Source organism: Ornithorhynchus anatinus, chromosome 6 (genome assembly GCF_004115215.2).
Source record: "Ornithorhynchus anatinus isolate Pmale09 chromosome 6, mOrnAna1.pri.v4, whole genome shotgun sequence".
Taxonomy (NCBI): Eukaryota; Metazoa; Chordata; class Mammalia; order Monotremata; family Ornithorhynchidae; genus Ornithorhynchus; species Ornithorhynchus anatinus.
The window spans coordinates 9,543,756-9,562,626 of record NC_041733.1 but is presented as its reverse complement, the minus strand read 5'-3'; positions in this window follow the sequence as shown (position 1 = coordinate 9,562,626).

Sequence of the window (18,871 nt, the reverse complement as noted above, 5' to 3'; positions counted from 1 at the left end):
TAGGAGCAGTCTTCTTGGGGAGTTGTGCTTTGTTATTTTTCTGCACATAAGAAGGGTAGGAATCTGGTCCAGTTTCTATTATTTCTATCTTGACAGCTTCCAATTCAAAATTCCCCACCCCCGCCCCCTCTCAATTCTCCCCAGCCAGAGGCAGAAGTGCTTCATGCAATTCCCATTGTAGCATGAATTAAAGCAGTCTAACAAATAGCAATTCATCCATCCTCTCCATGTTTGCCAGTTTACATGTTCACATGTTTGCCAGACCATTAATCAAAATCACTAGTTTCCTTCATCATATTCTTTGCACACCACATGGAGGGAAGAATGGATGGAGAAGATGGTCTCTGGGAAGACAAATTTTCAAAGAGTCGATGTACATATTCAGATGGGTGTTCAGTCGCAGGCATCCCCATTTCCTTCTTTGTCTTCCAGAGATCTCAGCTGGGCCATCCTGCTTCCTAAGCATCATGTTAAACATCCCATAGTGCCTTGCCCCTCGAGACCATAGTATGTCATGCAAGATGGAAATCACTGCTCGATCCCCAGGTAGCAAGGGTGACGCTGTTTGCTCACAATTACGCAACAAGCTGAGAACAGAAGCAAATCAGGACCATAGAAAGAGACCAGATTCCTCCCACAGTCCTTCCTGCTCGTGCCAAGTAGAGGAAGAGATTACTATGCTGAGAAAGTGCATGGTTTAGGAGCAGAGCCAAGATCAGCCATCTGACTAGGTTTATACCACTGGAAGAGTCGATCGGCAATGGTTTCTGGCACTCCGTCATGCCTAACAATTTCTTCTCAGTAAATTAGCTGGGAAAAGGCTGGTGGCTCCATCTCAGAATCTATCATTCAAATCATCAGCCACTATCTTGAGTTTTGAGTTACACCATGATATTTTGTTGCATTCAAGGCTGGAGGCCAGGAAAGCATCTGGGTAGCCTGGCTGAAAGGGATACTAACTAGAATCAGGATCAGAATTCAGAAAGCCTAAAGTCTCCTGTGCCCCATGGCAGCAGGTGGAGATCTATTTCCTCATCCATTCCACCTAAAAGTATTTCCCCTGCACACCCACAAATACTCCTGGAATATGAACCCACTGGTTGGATAGATTCTGGTGCTCTTTGTTGCCCTGGCCACAGTTGCAGGAGTGAATGGAGTCTCCCTGTCCACATGGCCCTGATTTCCCTTGAGCCTCTTTGATATTTTCTTTCATTTTTCCACTATCTCAGCTGGGGACAAGGTGATATATCGGCACATTGTACTTCCCAAAGATGGGATGGTGAATTTAGTGCTAAATTTTCAGTGTGGTATTGGGATCAGTACACTTAGTTCTGCTCATGGGAGTGAAGTGCTTGATTCCCCATGCCTTATAATCAAATCTATTACAATCAGACGTTTGATGGTGGACCCCAATAATAAGGTTCCAATGGGGGCCCGATTCCAAGAAATTCACACAGTTAGCATCCACATGGAGAATGTTCATTAAGATCAATCAAGCAATGGTATTTACTGAGCTCTTAATGTATGCAGAGCACTGTACTACGCACTTGAGTAAGAAGGACCTGGGTTCTCATCCCAGCTCCACCACCTGTCTGCTGTGTGGCCTTAGGCAAGTCACTTCACTTCTCTGGGCCTCAGTTACTTCATCTTTAAAATGGGGACTGAGTGTGAGCCCCATGAGGGGCAGGGACCGTGTCCAACCTGATGAGCTTTTGAATATCTCAGAGCTTAGAACAGTGCTTGGAGCATAGTAAGTGCTTAACAAGTACCATAATAATAATATTTGAGCTGTCCACCAGCAGCATACAGTGTAGTGGAGGAGAAAAATTAAAATAAATTACAGATAGGAGAAGAGGCAGAATAGAGGGCTATACACCTCAGTGATGTAGGGCTGGAATTCATTATAAATGTTTATGGGGTGCAGGTCTGAGTGCACAGGTGATTCAGAAGGGAAGGGAAATGGGGGAATTGAGGGTTTAGGAAGGCCTCTTGGAGGAGATGTGATTTTAATAGGGCTTTGAAGACGGGGAGAGTGGTTGTCTCAGTGGAAAGAGCACGGGCTTTGGAGTCAGAGGTCATGAGTTTGAATCCCACCTCTGCCACTTGTCAGCTGTGTGACTGTGGGCGAGTCACTTAACTTCTCTGTGCCTTAGTTCCCTCATCTGTAAAATGGGGATGAAGACTGTGAGCCCCACGTGGGACAACCTGATTCCCCTGAGTCTATCCCAGTGCTTAGAACAGTGCTCTGCACATAGTAAGCGCTTAACAAATACCAACATTGTTATTATTACAAAGGGGAAGGGAGTTGCTGGCCAGAAGGAGGACTTGGGCAAGAGGTCAGTGGCAAGAAGCGTGAGATCGAGGTACAGTGAGTAGGTTGGAATTAAGAGGAGTGAAGTGTACAGCATCAGCTAGAGTAGGGTTCGAAGAGATTAGCTAGGAGAGGGAGAGCTGATGGAAACGGTGGCAGGTGAGGATTCCTCAACTGCCTCAGCTGCAAGGAACCCAGTGGCAAAGCCTGGAACCTGGAATACAATATGAGATTTGGGGCAATAGAAACTGGCCTCCTAATCATTCAGTTATTCTCCCACAAGAGACTTCGAAAAGAATAAGCGGTATGTGAGAGGAGAGGGATGACAATGAAAAGGTTCAAAGTGAGAAAGACTTGAGAGATATGGTGGTGGTGATTTAGAGATTTGTGAGCATCTTTTTAGTGCAACCTTTGACAAAGTCATCTGAGCACAAGATTTGGCCCTGTGACTTTATGTTTCCAAACTCGGGTCTCGAACATAAGGGAATAACACAATCTGTTTAATAGTGCTCACTTGACAAATAAAACATAATAAGGCTACAAGGCAATTGTGTTTTAATCAAATCATAGAACTCTGATTATTTTTTCCCTATTGTCACTGGGGATTTACATTGGAAACTTTTGCAAGTATTCATGGGAGGTATCTAGACAACAGCAAGTGAACAGACCCCTGAGACATAATGTGATATAGTATCATACTATAAAATGGCAAATGCTATCCATATGTGGGCTCTCGGTGTAATTCATCTCAGAGAATAAACTGAAAAGGACTAGCAGGTTTGTAATAAAAAGACATTGCCTGGATCTTTCCATTCTAGTGCTCTGTTTGCTGAGCACAAACCCATAAGGACGCAGACATCAAGTTGATTAGATGACTTAATTGCTTCCATATCTTTCCTGACTTCAGTTTAGTCATTATTAAGGTCTTTGTAGAAATCATAATAGGCATGCCAAATCCTCTTCTTCATCTAACTTTCCCATCAAAGTTGTCAGCAACGCATCCTCCCTAACTCGGAAACCCGCAACCTTGACATCATCCTTGACTGCTCCACCTCAGTCAACCTCCGTATTCTGTCTTTCCAGTTTTCCCTTCACAATATTTCCAGGTCCTGCCTCTTCCTCTCCATCCAAATGGCCACTGTGCCAGTCCAGGAGCTTGACCTCCTCGTTTATCTCCCTGCCCGCAGTCTTTCCTCTCTCCAGTCTTTGCTCTACATTGCTTCTTAGATCATTTTTTTGAAAATGCCATTCTCCACACGTCTCCCCACTCTTCACATACATCAGGTAGTTGCTTATTCCTTTCTGCATGATGCAGAAACTTCTGTCCATCAGCTTCAAAGCTCTTTATGGTCTCTCTCCTTCTTACTAAACTACTATCCTGTTCCACTCCAGCTCACACTCTTCATTCTTCATGAGCAGCATAAGCAGCATGGCTTAGTGGAAAGAGCCCAGGCTTGGGAGTTAGAGGACATGGATTCTAATCCCATTTCCACCACTTGACTGCTGTGTGACCTTGGGCAAGTCACTTCATTCTCTGTGCCTCAGTTACCTCATATTGAGAAACGCTTAGAAAATGGTTACATTCAAAACACAGTAATGATCCTGGTGACTGCAGATCAGTTCCGAAGCTGTGCCTCGCACCACGGCCAGACAGCCAACTTCCAGAAGAGCCTTTTCAATGATTGGTATCATGATTACCACTCACGTAGTCAATATTTTTCAGGATTCCTTCTGGGTCTCCACTCTGCTAGAAGCCCTATTTTGTACTATGATCCGAAGCCATCACCATGAATGGAATAGCCCCAGAACACATTTTCCTGTTTTTGGCTGCTTCACTCTCTCTTCGTTCATTCATACAGTTGTATTTATTGAGCACTTACTGTGTGCAGAGCATTGTATTAAGCACTTGGGAAAGTACAATACAGCAATTAGGAGAGAGAATTCCTGCCCACGACAAACTCACAGTCTTCAGGAAATTCCCACTCTTAGACCTCATTTTAAGAGCCCGGGCTTAGGAGTCAGAGGTCGTGGGTTCTAATCCCGGCTCTGCCGCTTTTCAGCTGTGTGATTTTGGGCAAGTCACTTCACTTGTCTGGGCCTCAGTTCCCTCATCTGTAAAACAGGGATGAAGACTGTGAGCCCCACGTGCGACAACCTGATCACCTTGTATCCCCCTCAGCACTTAGAACAGTGCTTTGCACATAGTAAGCACTTAACAAATACCATCATTATCATTACTATTATTATTTTACAAATGAAGTAAATGAAGGACAGAAAAGTTAAATGACTTGCCTAAAGTCACACAGCAGGCAAGTGGTGGAGTCTGGTTAAAAACACATGCCCTCTGACTCCCAAATCCTTGCACTTTCGACTAGGTCACACTGCTTCCCATCAACAACCACTAACAACACACACAGCCACGTGGCTTAATAAAAGAGCCCGGGCTTGGATATCAGAAGTCGTGGGTTCTAATCCCACCTCCGCCACTTGCCATCTGTATGACTTTGGGCAAGTCACTTAACTTCTCTGTGCCTCAGTTATCTCATCTGTAAAATGGGGATTAAGACTGGGAGTCCCACTTAGGACAACCTGAGAACGTTGTATCTACTCCAGTGCTTAAAACATTGCTTGGTACATAGTAAGCACTTAACAAATACCATCATTATTTATTATTTATATAAACATATACTGATTTATTTATTTCAATTATCACAAGATGTGTCAAGCCAACCTTTACCCTTAACACTTAATTATACACCGATCTTTAGCACTTCCGTTTCTATTTCGATTTACATTAATTTTCACTCATGTATTTATCTCTATCTTTCCCTACTCTTGCTAGCAACTGCAAACACTTATGAGAGGAGTGTTGTTCTTTCTCCTGCTCCCACTACCTGTAAAAAAAAAAATCCTGTCTCCCCCATTAAATGATAAACTTACTGAGAGCAATTCTCACAACTATATAGCGGTTACCCTCTAAATATGCCATCGACTTTCACCTATTTCTGTTGTTCCCTATTTTTTCCTCCTGCTCCCATTGTGAGTCTATCTGACTCATCCAATAGATTGTAGGTTTTTTAAAGACTGGGTCTGTGTCATTAATTACTTTTAAAAGCCGGCCCAGTGTTTAGTATGGTACTTTGTATCCAGTAGACATGAGGAAGAGGGAGAGAGCAAGCACAGACTCCTTTGTAATATTGGGAAAAGACTGATACAATTTTTCTTCATTCCCAGGGAGTCTGTCTAAGCACTCCTGCATGAAGGCGGAGGTTCTCCACCAAAGTCAGTTTCTCTTTCACCCCAGGGATTCTCCCTAACACCTTCCTCCTGTTGATCATCTTTCTGCTGCTCAACACTGTGAACATATTGTTGGGCAGGGATTGTCTCTATCTGTTGCTGAATTGTACATTCCAAGTGTTTAGTACAGTATTCTGCACACAGTAAGCGCTCAGTAAGTACAATTGAGTGAATGAAGGAATGAATAAAATAGGAACAGCTTCAGCAATGAGAGGGGAAACATTTGGGGAAGGCAAACAATAATAATAATAATAGTAGTGATATTCGTTAAGCACATAATAATAATAATGTTAGTATTTGTTAAGCACTTACTATGTACAGAGCACAGTTCTAAGCGCTGGGGTAGATACAGGGTAATCAGGTTGTCCCACGTGAGGCTCACATACTATATGCCAAGCACTGTACTAAACGCTGGGTTAGATACAAGCTAATCGGGTTGGACAACAATCCCTCTCCCACATAAGGCTCACAAATCTTAATCCCCATTTTACAGATGAGGTAACTGGGTCCAGAGAAGTGAAGTGACTTGCCCAAGGTCACACAGACAAGTGGCAGAGCCAGGGCTAGAACCCAGGTCCTTCTGCCTCCGAGGTCTAGCCTCTATCCACTGGGCCACACTGCTTCCTTTTGCCCAAATGGGGACGGTGAAACAGAAGGTGAGTTTGCAGTTCCTTGAACCGAGATATTGGGGTTCCAGTTCTCCTAGGACTGGGCCACCTCCTCAAGAGCCTTATTCAATGTTTCCCATGATTTATGCCTATCGACTGCTACAACTCAAACACACATTCACCTGTAGCGTCTTGTCAATGGTCTCGGAGTGCTTCATTCATTCATTCATTCAGTAGTATTTATTGAACGCTTACTATGCACAGAGCACTGTACTAAGAGCTTGTAATGTACAATTCAGCAACAGAGACAATCCCTGCCCAATGATGGGCTCACAGTCTAATCGGGAGAGACAGCAAAACAAAACAGAACAAAACAAAAACAAGACAACATTATCATGATAAATAGAATCAAGGGGATGTACATCTTATTAACAGAAGAAATAGGGTAATAAGTAATATATACAAATGAGGACAGGGCTGAGGGAAGGGGAAAAGGGGAGGGGGAGGAGCAGAGGGTGGGGTGGGGACAATCCCTTCTACCCTGAGTTTTTGATTCCATCCATTTCCCTAGAGATGACCAGATGTGCTGATGGATCCTCTTGTCAAGAGAAAAAATGTATTTTTTTTTACGATTCTGCCCATTGTAGCTCTCTACATCCTGTCTTCCCCCATCAGATTGCAAGTACCGTGAGGTCAACTGCCAGGTCTTAGAGTCTTCTTCAGGGCTTGCAGTCTCTTCACCCAGAAGTGGCTCATTCGCATTTTTCACTGACACCGATCAGTCTATAGGTCGATTTATGTCTTTTTGTATTTGGCGGGTGAGGGCGGGGAGTAAAAAAAATGGTCCATAGGTTTATTCCGTCTTTCACAGGTTATTTTTGAAGGCTTACACTGATTGAAAATGTATCTTTAAAGGAGACAGAGATTTCCTATAATGCATTTTTAACCGAGTTCTGAAACCCCTTTTGATTACTTTTAAATACAGTCAGGTCCAGTACACCGGAATCCAGACAGACATCATTTCACAGTTATTCAGATTTATGAATTCTGCCTCACTACCTGATGATACAGAGGTCACCATTGCCCTGCCGTTGATTACATTAGCACACATCAAACCTGCTGCCTACATGACTTTAAAATAAATAGAAATCAAGCCATCCTATATCATCTTAGCCCCCAAATGCTTCCTAGCTGCTTCTAGCCTTTTGATTTCTACTTCCCCTGAAAAATCATTACATTTCTCTCCCTTGAAGGACACTGTGGTATTTACTGCTGCTGTGGCAGATGTTGGTAGTTTATTTCCTATTTCAACCGCCCCACTATCAAATTTTGCTCCATTTGCTCCATTTTACAAGCGGTTCTCATGGAAAAATATTTAAGTGAGAGTTTGGGGGTGTTGAAATGGACTGGGAGAGCAGGTGACTGAGAGCAGTAGTCATGATGTGATTGCAGTTGGAAAAATGAGCCTGGCAATGACATTGCAGGGTTTCCTATTTATACTTAATCAGTGACTTTTATCTCAAATTTGCTCCATTTTATAAGTCTCAAAAATGTTTTAACCGGCAGAGCTGAAAATTCAGCCTGGGATCTGAGATTCAAGCTGTGCCCTCTATGCCTCTTTCATCAATGCCGGTAATAAAAGATTCTGCAATCCGAACTTTGCTGACAATTTTGTTGATGATGTGTGAGGTACAACAGTATCCAGCTTGGCACTTCCAGAACTGTCTCGGTGTCGTATTGTTTAGCGAGAGTGAAAACTCATGTTTGTCAGGAAATTAAACTCTGACTCAAAGACACTGTGGTCAGAGCTGGCGGGGGCCGGGGGAAAAGGGGACGGAAGCAATGAGAAGTGGGGAGAGATGTAGCGTGGTATTGGGCTCCTGTGTTTTAGTACCCTGTATCTATCAAACACTTTGATTTGTCCAAAGCTCTTTCACATCAGTGATTCTATTTTTCTCCCAACATTTCTGTAAGGACAGAAGAGGCAGGGGTTATCCCCATTTTTCGGATGAGGAAGCAGAAGCACAGAGCAGTTAAGTGACTTGTTCAAGATCATCCAGCAGGCCGATAGTAGAGCTGTGACGGTGACAGAGGGGCAGACCAGGTCTCCTGATTCCCAGGCCCATCCTCTTCCCATTAGACCTCCACTGTCTCCCAATTAGTAATAATAGTGATAATAGTCTTTATTAAGCACTCACTCTGTGCACAACAGCATACTAAGCACTGGGAATGAAAATACAGGTGGGAATGAATGACTGTCCCTGTCCCTCTGGGGTCTCATGTCTCAAAATAAAAAGGGGGAGCGGGGAAGTCAACAGCTATGAAAGGAGAGTTGAAACATGAAGTCAACATGAAGACAAAAATAAAGATGAGCTGGACTCTGTGGTGGAAGGAACAGAATTTCAGGCTCCTCATGTCTCAGAGGTCTCAGTCACTATCTTGATCACAGTGACCATCTAGAAGGCAGGATGAAAGGCCACAAGCAGCAGGATCCCCTTAATACACAATTTTTAAGGTACACAAGATTGGCAGAGCTGACGTCCATGTCCACCTTCTTGATTTTCTTTATTGCCCTGAATTCAGGCAGGGCCGTCAGTGAGAAAGAGACACACGTAAAGGAGCATGTGACAGATGAGATTAAAGGGGCTGGAAAATACTAGTGAAGAGGTTGAATGCAAAATGTGAGAATCAAGATGCCATTAGATGGATATTAATTTCTCAACAGGTTAATATGAACGAACTATAAGTGACCGATGAACCCACCAATGAAATTAGAGACATTCTGGAACTTCCAACGCTTGGCAGTATTCTCTCTCTCTTTGCAGCACCATAGAAACTACTATAGTATTGATATCTCTAAAACCTATCATTTAAAATGATAAATGTCCACACTGTGTTGCTACTAACAGCATGCATAACACAATCGCTTGCAAAATAGTTGAGAATTACTGAACACTAATGATTGCAGAAGGAGAGCGGGGCGTTCTGGGAGAGATGTGTCCATGGTGTCGCTCTGGGTTGGAAACGACTCGACGGCATAAGACAAGACAATGAATCTGATGCAGAAAGACTCTAAGGTACCTACTGTGTACTTGGTGTAACCAGATTCTACACTCCAGATATGTGGTTATTTGTTTTCATGGAGTTCAAATAGTCTTTCTTGCTCCCCTCAACTCTCTACCAATTTCTTCTAATTAAAGAGATTCAGGAATAAGCAGTCAGTGTTGTATGAATCCACAACACTGAAGCATTGCTTATGTAGAATATTACGTTTGCTGGTGTCTGTGGGGCAGTGACAGCCAGAAAGCCTTAGAGATGTTAGGTACTTTCTATCCTTGCCCTGAATGGCAGCAGCAGGGGGCGGCTCCCGTATTTGATCATCTACCATATAGGGAGATCGATTTTTACCACCTGCAAACAGGCATGAGGGTCACTATCAGTGGCCTAGAGGAAAAAGCACAGGTCTGGGAATCAGAGGACCTGGGTTCTAATCTCTTTTCTGATCCTTGCCTGCTGTGCGTGCAAATCGATTTACTTCTCTGTTCCTCAGTTTTGTCATCTGTAAAATTGAAATTAAATACCTGTTCTCCCACCTACTTTTACTGCGAGACCTATTTGGGACAAGGACTTGGTCTGACCAGAATGTCTTGTCTCAATCAGTGGGTATTTATTGAGTTCTTACGGTGTGGAGAGCACTGCATTAACTACTCGGGAGAGTACAACACCACAGTGTTGGTAGATACGATCCCTGCCCACAAGGAATTTACAGTCCAGAGAAGAAGTAAATAAAATAAAGTTTAAAAAATAATAAAGAAAAATTATTGGTATATTCATAATTGCTCTGGGCTTGAGGGTGGGTTGAATATCAAGTGCTGAAAGGGTACAGATCCAAGGACATAAAGGATGCAGAAAGAGCGGGAGTAGGGGAAATGGCCATAGAGTCTAGACTTTAAACCCATTACAGGCAGTAAATGTGTCCATTAATTCTGTTTATAATAATTGTGGTATGTTAAGCACCTAATATGGGCCAGAAACTGTACTAAGCACTGAGATAGATACAAGGAAATCTGATTGATGATGATGATGGTATTTGTTAAGCACTTACTATGTGCCAAGCACTATTCTAAGTGCTGGGGTTGATACAAAGTAATCAGGTTGTCCCACGTGGGGCTCACAGTTTTAATCCCCATTTTACAGATGAGGTAACTGAGGCACAGAGAAGTTAAGTGAGTTGCCCAAAGTCACACAGCTGACAAGGGTCGGAGCCGGGATTAGAGCCCACAACCTCTGACTCCCAAGCCCGGGCATTTTCCACTAAGCCACGCTGATTGGACACCGTTGTATTGTACTCTCCTAATCAATTAGTACAGTATCTGCACATCATAAACGTTCAATAAATATCATTGATTGATTGATGAGGGTAATGTCAGGGAAGGCCTCTTGGAGAAGATGCAATTTTAATAAGGTTTTGCATAATAATAATTATAATTATGGGATTTGTTAAGTGATTACTATATGCCAAGCACTGTTTTAAACAATGGGGTAGATACAAGGTAATCAGGTTGTCCCACGTGGGGCTCACAGTTTTAATCTGGTGGAGAGAGTGGTGGTCTGCTGCAGATGAAGGGGGAGGGAGTTCCAGGCCAGAGGAAGGATGTGGAAAAGGGGTTGGTTGGGGTGAGATAGATGAGATCTAGGCACAGAGAGTAGGTTGGGGTTGGAGTGAAGCATGCGGGCTGGTTATAGTAGGAGGGACCAAGGCGATTAACTGCTTTAAAGCCAATGGTAAGGACTTTCTGCTTGATGCTGAAGTAGATGCACAATCCCCGGAGACTCTTGAGGAGTGGGGAAACATTCATCCTATTCATTCAATCGTATTTATTGAGTGCTTACTGTGCATTGAGAGAGTACAATGCAAACAGATACATTCCCTGCCCACAACGAGCTCACAGTCTAGAGACGAGCTCACATGGACTGAATTCTTTTTGGAAAAAATGATCGGAGCAACAGAATGAAGTGAGGACTGGAGTAGGAAGAGACAGGAGGCCAGGAGGTCAGTGAGGAGGATGATGGGGTCGTCAAGGTGGGAAATAAGTGCTTGCATTAGCATAGTAGCTACAGAGAGGAAAGGGTGGATTTTAGCGATGCTGTGAAGATGGAACCGACAGGATTTGGTGACAGTGTGCTTAGCACAATGCTTGGCATAAAACATGTCTGTCTCACCCTCCCTGGACTTTGAGCTCCTCGTGGGCAGGGAATGTCACTGTTTATTGTTGTATTGTACTTTCCCAGTTGCTTAGTACAGTGCTCTGCACACTGTAAGCCCTCAGTAAATATGATAATGAATAAAGTATTTAACAAATGCAGTTATCTTTACCCAAAATGGAAGAAAAGGCTTCTAGATATCAGATTGCCTCAAGCAATCATGGCAGCAGGATTAGTAACATGACAGTTTCCAGGCATGGCATAGGAAATCTCCCCTTTCACCCTCTCCTCCATTTCCTGGTGATTTTCTGGTGCTGACTATTCCCACCTACATAATAATAATAATTGTATTTGTAAAGCGCTTACTATGTGCAGAGCACTGTTCTAAGTGCTGGAGTAGACACAGGGTACTCAGATTGTCCCACGTGGGGCCACATTTTTTAATCCCCATTTTTACAGAAGAGGTAACTGAGGCCCAGAGAAATTATGTGACTTGCCCAAGGTCACACAGCAGACAAGTGGCAGAGCCAAGATTGGAACTCACGACCTCTGACTCCCAAGCCCGGGCTCTTTCCATTAAGCCACGCCGCTTCTCTACATCTTCCCTGACACTGAAACTCTTTGATTATCGTGCTGGCATCTGGAAGACATTGAGCTACCAGCATTTAGAATAATTTTTCTTAACTGACCCCCCACCCGGACCCTTCTCCCACCATGTGTATTATTCCAATTGTCCCTAAGGAACTCACTTTGGGGAGTGACTTTTATACGAGGAAGATAATAGATCATATTTGGATTGAGTATTTTGATGTTTAAATCAGATTTACTCAATTTCCTTTTTCTAGTTCAGTGTTCCCCTGTAAAATAATTCTTTGCACTGAAAGCCCTATAAAGAAAACATTTAGAGTTTAAAGAAGGATCACAAAGCCTTTCCTTGAAATAATTACCATTTTGAACTCTGATCTAGTTGTGCTGAGAGCAACTGAAATAAGCTTTTAATCTACCAGTCCTTTAAATTAAGAAATAATCGAACTTGAGTTGCCATATTTTAAAGGGCTCGTAAGCCCAAGTTCAAAGGGTCATCCCAGGCAAAGCATCCTAAAACTAGAACACAGTGATGATTTCCATGTGCTTACCATAACTCTGATCCATACAGTCTCACCGAGCCTCTGAAATATACTTCAAAATAGAAGAGTATCCACTTGGATATTGGTCACCTGAGCATCTGAACTGCATTACTGAAAATAATAATCGTGGTATTTGTTAAGTGCTCACTATGTGCCAAGCACTATTCTCAGCGCTGGGTTAGATACAAGGTAAGCAGGTTGTCCCATGTGGGGCTCACGGTCAATCCCCATTTTGCAGATGAAGTAATTGAGGCCCAGAGAAGTGAATTGGCTTGCCCAACATCACACTGCAGACAAGTGGCGGAGATGGGAATAGAACCCATGTCTTCTGACTCCTAAGTCTGTGCTCATTCCACTAAACCACGCTGCTTATCAAAATAGGAATATTGAAGTAATGCAAACATTTTAGTCTACTTAATGTAATGATACCTTACCTTACCTTTGAGTCATTCAATTAGTGGTATTCATTAAGCACTTACTATATGCAGAGTAGTGTACTAGGCGCTTGAGAAACTCTAATAGATTTGTAGGCATGAGCCCTGTCCTCGAGGAGATTACAGTTTAGCAGCAGACACAGGCATTAAAATAAATTACAGGTAGGGGAAGCAACAGAGTATAAGGATCTGTAAATAATAAAATATGGGATCTGTTAAGTGCCTACTATATGTCAAGATGATGGGGTGGGGTGAGTCTAAGGGATATTCATTCATTCATTCATTCATTCATTCATTCAATCAATCATATTTATAGAGCACTTTCTGCATGCAGAACACTGTACTAAGCTCTTGGAAAGTACAATTTGGCAACAGATAGAGACAACCCCTACCCAACAATGGACTCACGTGGATTTAACAAAATAGGTGATGCAGAAGGGACGCAGAGAAGGAAAGACGAGAAAAAGTGTGGTGAAGTGAAATGGGCCTAGGAGTCAGCAGACCTGGATTCTAATTATGAAACTACCACATGTCTGCAGTGTATCTTTGGCTAGGTCATTTAATTTATCTGTGCCTCCGTTACCTCATCTGTAAAATTAGGATTAAGACTGTGAGCCCCAAGTGGGACATGGACTATGTCCATCCTGAATAACTTCATTCTGTGTCAACAATTAGTCGGGACTTAATAAATATTTTTTTTTTAAAGGTTAGTCATATGTGACACAGAAGGGAGGGAGAATAAAAGGGGACATTAGCAACTAGTCTCCTCAATTTTCTTGGGTTACTTTCATTGCTCATATTTATCTCTGAACAGAAGTTAGAGATAAAGATTTTGGAGCTATGGAACTTAAATATAGATTAGTTATCCTCCATCACCCTATCAATATAAATCACATCAGGGGACATAAAATGAGAATGAGTCACAAAGATGGGTTTTGTCCGTAAAAATTTACCCATAATCTGCAGAAGACCCAAGATTGTATCCATCCTTTTCAAAATGGCAATGAAGAGGCTCCTGGGAACTGTTGAAGAGTGAGGAAATCAATAAAGTAAATAAAAATAGAGAAAAATACTTATAAGTATGATTCCACTCTAGAGAGCAGTGAGACAAACAACCTTAGCTTTTAAAAGAGAAAATTAGGCCTCTTTGGTCCTTTTTAATTGTCCAGGAAAAGTGATAATCTGATACTGGGGAAAGAAGGTCTTTGTGGATAAGCAGTAATTAAAAATGGAATTTTGAAAATGCTAAAGCATAATAGCGATGTCTGCAGATCATTTCCTAATTTGGGTGTAAATCTTCTCCAGACCAACAGCCTGGTCCAGAAAAATACCTATCTGCAGGATGCAAATCCAAGCAATCCTGCTCCATCCTAATCCACCTTGACCTCTTGGTTGCCTTTTACATAGGAGACCAGACTCCTTTTCCCTGGAAACACTATCTAAACTTGGTCTCTCTGACACAGTCCCTTCCAGCTCCTCATCCTACCTCTTTTGGTGCTCTTTCCTGTTCTTACTCACACCCTCCCGTCTGCCTGGAACTCCCTCCCCCTTCATCTCCAGCAGTTTGCTGCTCTCCTCATCTTCAGAGCCCTCATAAAAGTACATCTCTTCCAGAAGCCCTTTGCTGAATAATATCTATAAAGTCACGCTATCTTCCCCCAGCCCACTACTACATCACTTTCACATCCCCTAAGCATTTGGATTCTCACAACACCCTCCCTGCCATTGCATTTCTCTAGACATCTTCATACTCTATTGTCTTCCCCTCCAGGCAATTAATTTTAAGATTTGGCTACGCCGATATATTATAAGTTCCTTGGGGGCAAGTATGACATCCACTAATTGCAACCTGTCTGCTGTGTGACCTTGGACAAGTCACTTAAACTCCTCTGGGTCTTATTTACCTCATCTGTAAAATGGAGATAAAGACTGTGAACCCAATATGGGACATGGACTGTGTCCAACCCGATTACCTTAAATCAAGTACCCCAGCTCTTTAATTAGCCTTCTGCAGATGGGCACATAGTAAGCATTTAACTAATACAAATACAAGGTTATTCCTAACTCTACTGTACTCTCCCAAGCGCTTACTACAAAATGCCACACAGAGTAAAAGCTCAGTAAATACCATGGATTAGTTGATTGTAGTTGGGGCCAGTTTCCCTCTTGGTACAATGTCCAGCTATAAAACCACTCATTTGTCTGTCCCATTAATGTTTTTCTAGGCGGGTTCTACTGCAGTGTCAATCACCTCAGTGTTAGCTGGCGAACAAAGCCAGCCTCAGTCACGACTGTTACAACACATGTAGATACTAAGAAAATCTTTCAGCCCACCTTTGGGTTCACCCCAGTCAAACACAGCCACTGCCTGTGGCCTTGCTGGAAAGTGTGGTGAAGTACAATTGCCGATTGTGAAGCTAGGTCAAAGAGCAGAGTGAGAATCGGATAACCCAGCCTTAGGATGGAAAGAAGGTGAACAATACATAGGTCATGTTTATGCATTAGAACAGCTTTAGACAAGTTTTATATTGACATAATACAAATTTTAAACACTTGGTGCTCTATTATTTGAGAGCTAATTTGTGGATTACGCAGGATTCTTGCCGCTCACTTGTTCTTTTGTCAATCAGTGAATGGGATTTACAGAAAAGCTACTGTGTGCAGAGCAAAATACTCAATGCTTGGGAGAGTACAGTAGAATTAGTAGACATGATCTCTGCCCTGAAAGCTTTTTCAGTCACGTAATGGAGATAGCGCTAATATAAAATAAAAGGTGGGGGAATATCTTTCGTAACTATTATCACCTCTATTAGAAGTATTGCACAGAGAAGCAGCGTGGCTCATTGGAAAGAGCACGGGCTTTGGAATCAGAGGTCATGGGTTCGAACCCCCCGGCTCTGCCACTTGCCAGCTGTGTGACTTTGGGCAAGTCACTTAACTTCTCGGTGCTTCAGTTCCCTCATCTGTAAAATGGGGATTAAGACTGTGAGCCCCACGTGGGACAACCTGATTCCCCTGTGTCTACCCCTGCGCTTAGAACAGTGCTCGGCACATAGTAAGTGCTTAACAAATACTAACATTATTATTATTATCCCCTGCTCCTCCATAACTTATCTCACCTTGGCTTCACGGACTCTGTCCTCTCCTGGTTCTCCTCTTACCTCTCTGGCTGGTCATTCTCGGTCTCCTTCGCTGGCGCCTCCTCCCCCTCCCATCCTTTAACTGTTGGAGTTCCTCAAGAGTCAGTTCTTGGCCCCCTTCTGTTCTCCATTTACACTCCCTCCCTCGGTGAACTCATTCGCTCTCATGGCTTTGACTACCATCTCTACGCAGATGACATGCAGATCTACATCTCCGCCCCGTCCTCTCCCCCTCCCTTCGGGCTCGCATCTCCTCCCGCCTCCGGGACGTCTCCACCTGGATGTCGGCCCGCCACCTAAAACTCAACATGAGCAAGACTGAGCTCCTCATCTTCCCTCCCAAACCCGGTCCTCTCCCAGACTTCCCTATCACCGTGGATGGCACGACCATCCTTCCCGTCTCTCGGGCCCGCAATCTCAGTGTCATCCTTGACTCATCTGTCTCATTCACCCCACACATCCTATCCGTTACTGAGACTTGCCGGTTTCACCTTTACAATATCGCCAAGATCCGCCCTTTCCTCTCCACCCAAACGGCTACCTTACTGCTACGGGCTCTTGTTATATCCCGACTAGACTACTGTGTCAGCCTTCTCTCTGACCTCCCTTCCTCCTCTCTCGCCCCGCTCCGGTCTATTCTTCACTCCGCTGCCCGGCTCATCTTCCTGCAGAAACGATCTGGGTATGTCACTCCCCTTTTTAAACAACTCCAGTGGTTGCCTATCGACCTCCGCTCCAGACAAAAACTCCTCACTCTAGGCTTCGAGGCTCTCCATCACCTTGCCCCTTCCTACCTCTCCTCCCTTCTCTCTTTCTACTGCCCACCCCACATGCTCCGCTCCTCTGCCGCCCACGTCCTCACCGTCCCTCGGTCTCGCCCATCCCGCCATCGACCCCCGGGCCCCCTCCTCCCGCGGTCCTGGAACGCCCTCCCTCCTCACCTCCGCCAAACTGATTCTCTTCCCCTCTTCAAAACCCTACTTAAAACTCACCTCCTCCAAGAGCCCTTCCCAGACTGAGCTCCTCTACTCCCTCTACCACCCCCCCTTCACCTCTCTGCAGCTAAACCCTCTTTTCCCCCCATTTCCCTCTGCTCCTTTCATTCATTCATTCATTCAATAGTATTTATTGAGCGCTTACTATGTGCAGAGCACTGTACTAAGCGCTTGGGATGAACAAGTCAGCGTGGTTCAGTGGAAAGAGCACGGGCTTTGGAGTCAGGGCTCATGAGTTCGAATCCCGGTTCTGCCACTTGTCGGCTGTGTGACTCTGGGCAAGTCACTTAACTTCTCTGTGCCTCAGTTCCCTCATCTGTAAAATGGGGATGAAAACTGTGAGCCCCACGTGGGACAACCTGATTCCCCTATGTCTACCCCAGCGCTTAGAACAGTGCTCGGCCCATAGTAAGCGCTTAACAAATCCCAACATTATTATTATTAACAAGTCGGCAACAGATAGAGACAGTCCCTGCCGTTTGACGGGCTTACAGTCTAATCGGGGGAGACGGAGCTCCTCCCCCTCTCCCTTCCCATCCCTTCAGCACTGTACTCGTCTGCTCAACTGTATATATTTTCATTACTCTATTTATTTTGTTAATGAAATGTACATCGCCTCGATTCTATTTAGTTGCCATTGTTTTTACGAGATGTTCTTCCCCTTGACTCTATTTATTGCCATTGTTCTTGTCTGTCCATCTCCCCCGATTAGACTGTAAGCCCGTCAAATGGCAGGGACTGTCTCTATCTGTTGCCGACTTGTTCATTCCAAGCGCTTAGTACAGTGCTCTGCACATAGTAAGCGCTCAATAAATACTATTGAATGAATGAATCAAACTTTGCCCTTTTCCAACTGTCTCAAGTATTATCTGTCACCTGTGTTTCTCAAAACAAGCTCCTTCAACCCTGGCATCCACCACCTCTCTGGGTTGGCTTTATCTTCCCACTCTCCCCAATCTGCTTCTTTGCTGCTCCATGGCAATGAGGCATAAGTTGGTAATATATTTTAACGTCTATCTCCCCGTCTAGACTGTAAGCTCTTTCTGGGCATGAAATATGTCTTCCAACATCCCAGCACGGCCAACTGCTAGGTATGTGACTTTGGGCAAGTCACTTAACTTCTCTGCACCTCAGTTTCCTCAAATGTAAAATGAGGATATCTGTTCTATCTCCAATTTAAACTGTGAGGCCCAGGCAGAACAGGGACTATGTCCAACCTAATTAACTTTTACCTATCCCAGCACTTAGAACAGTATTTGACACATAGTAAGTGCTTAAGAAATAGCATAAAAAAACTCACAAGCACGCAATATATTGCTCTGCACACAGTGTGCGCTCAATAAATTTGACTGATTGATTGACTTAGCCCATTCTACCACCTCCCTCGCAGGTCTTCCCAGGTTCTCACCCTGTTGCTCCCCAGATTCCTCTGCTTCTTCTATCCACTAAGCTCTATCTACTAAGTAGTATAGTGGATAGAGCACAGGCCCGGCAGTCAAAAGGTCATGTGTTCTAATTCTGGCTCTGCCACTTGTCTGCTGAGTGATCTTGGACAAGTCATTTCATTATTCTGTGCCTCAGTTACCTCATCTATAAAATGGGGATTGAGATTGTGAGTCCCATGTGGGAAGGGTCTGCGTCCAACCCGATTTGCTTGTATCCACTCCGACACTTAGTACAGTGCCTGGCACATAATAAGCGCTTAATAAATACCCCAATTATTAGTATCATCATTATTATTCCTCTGCATTTTA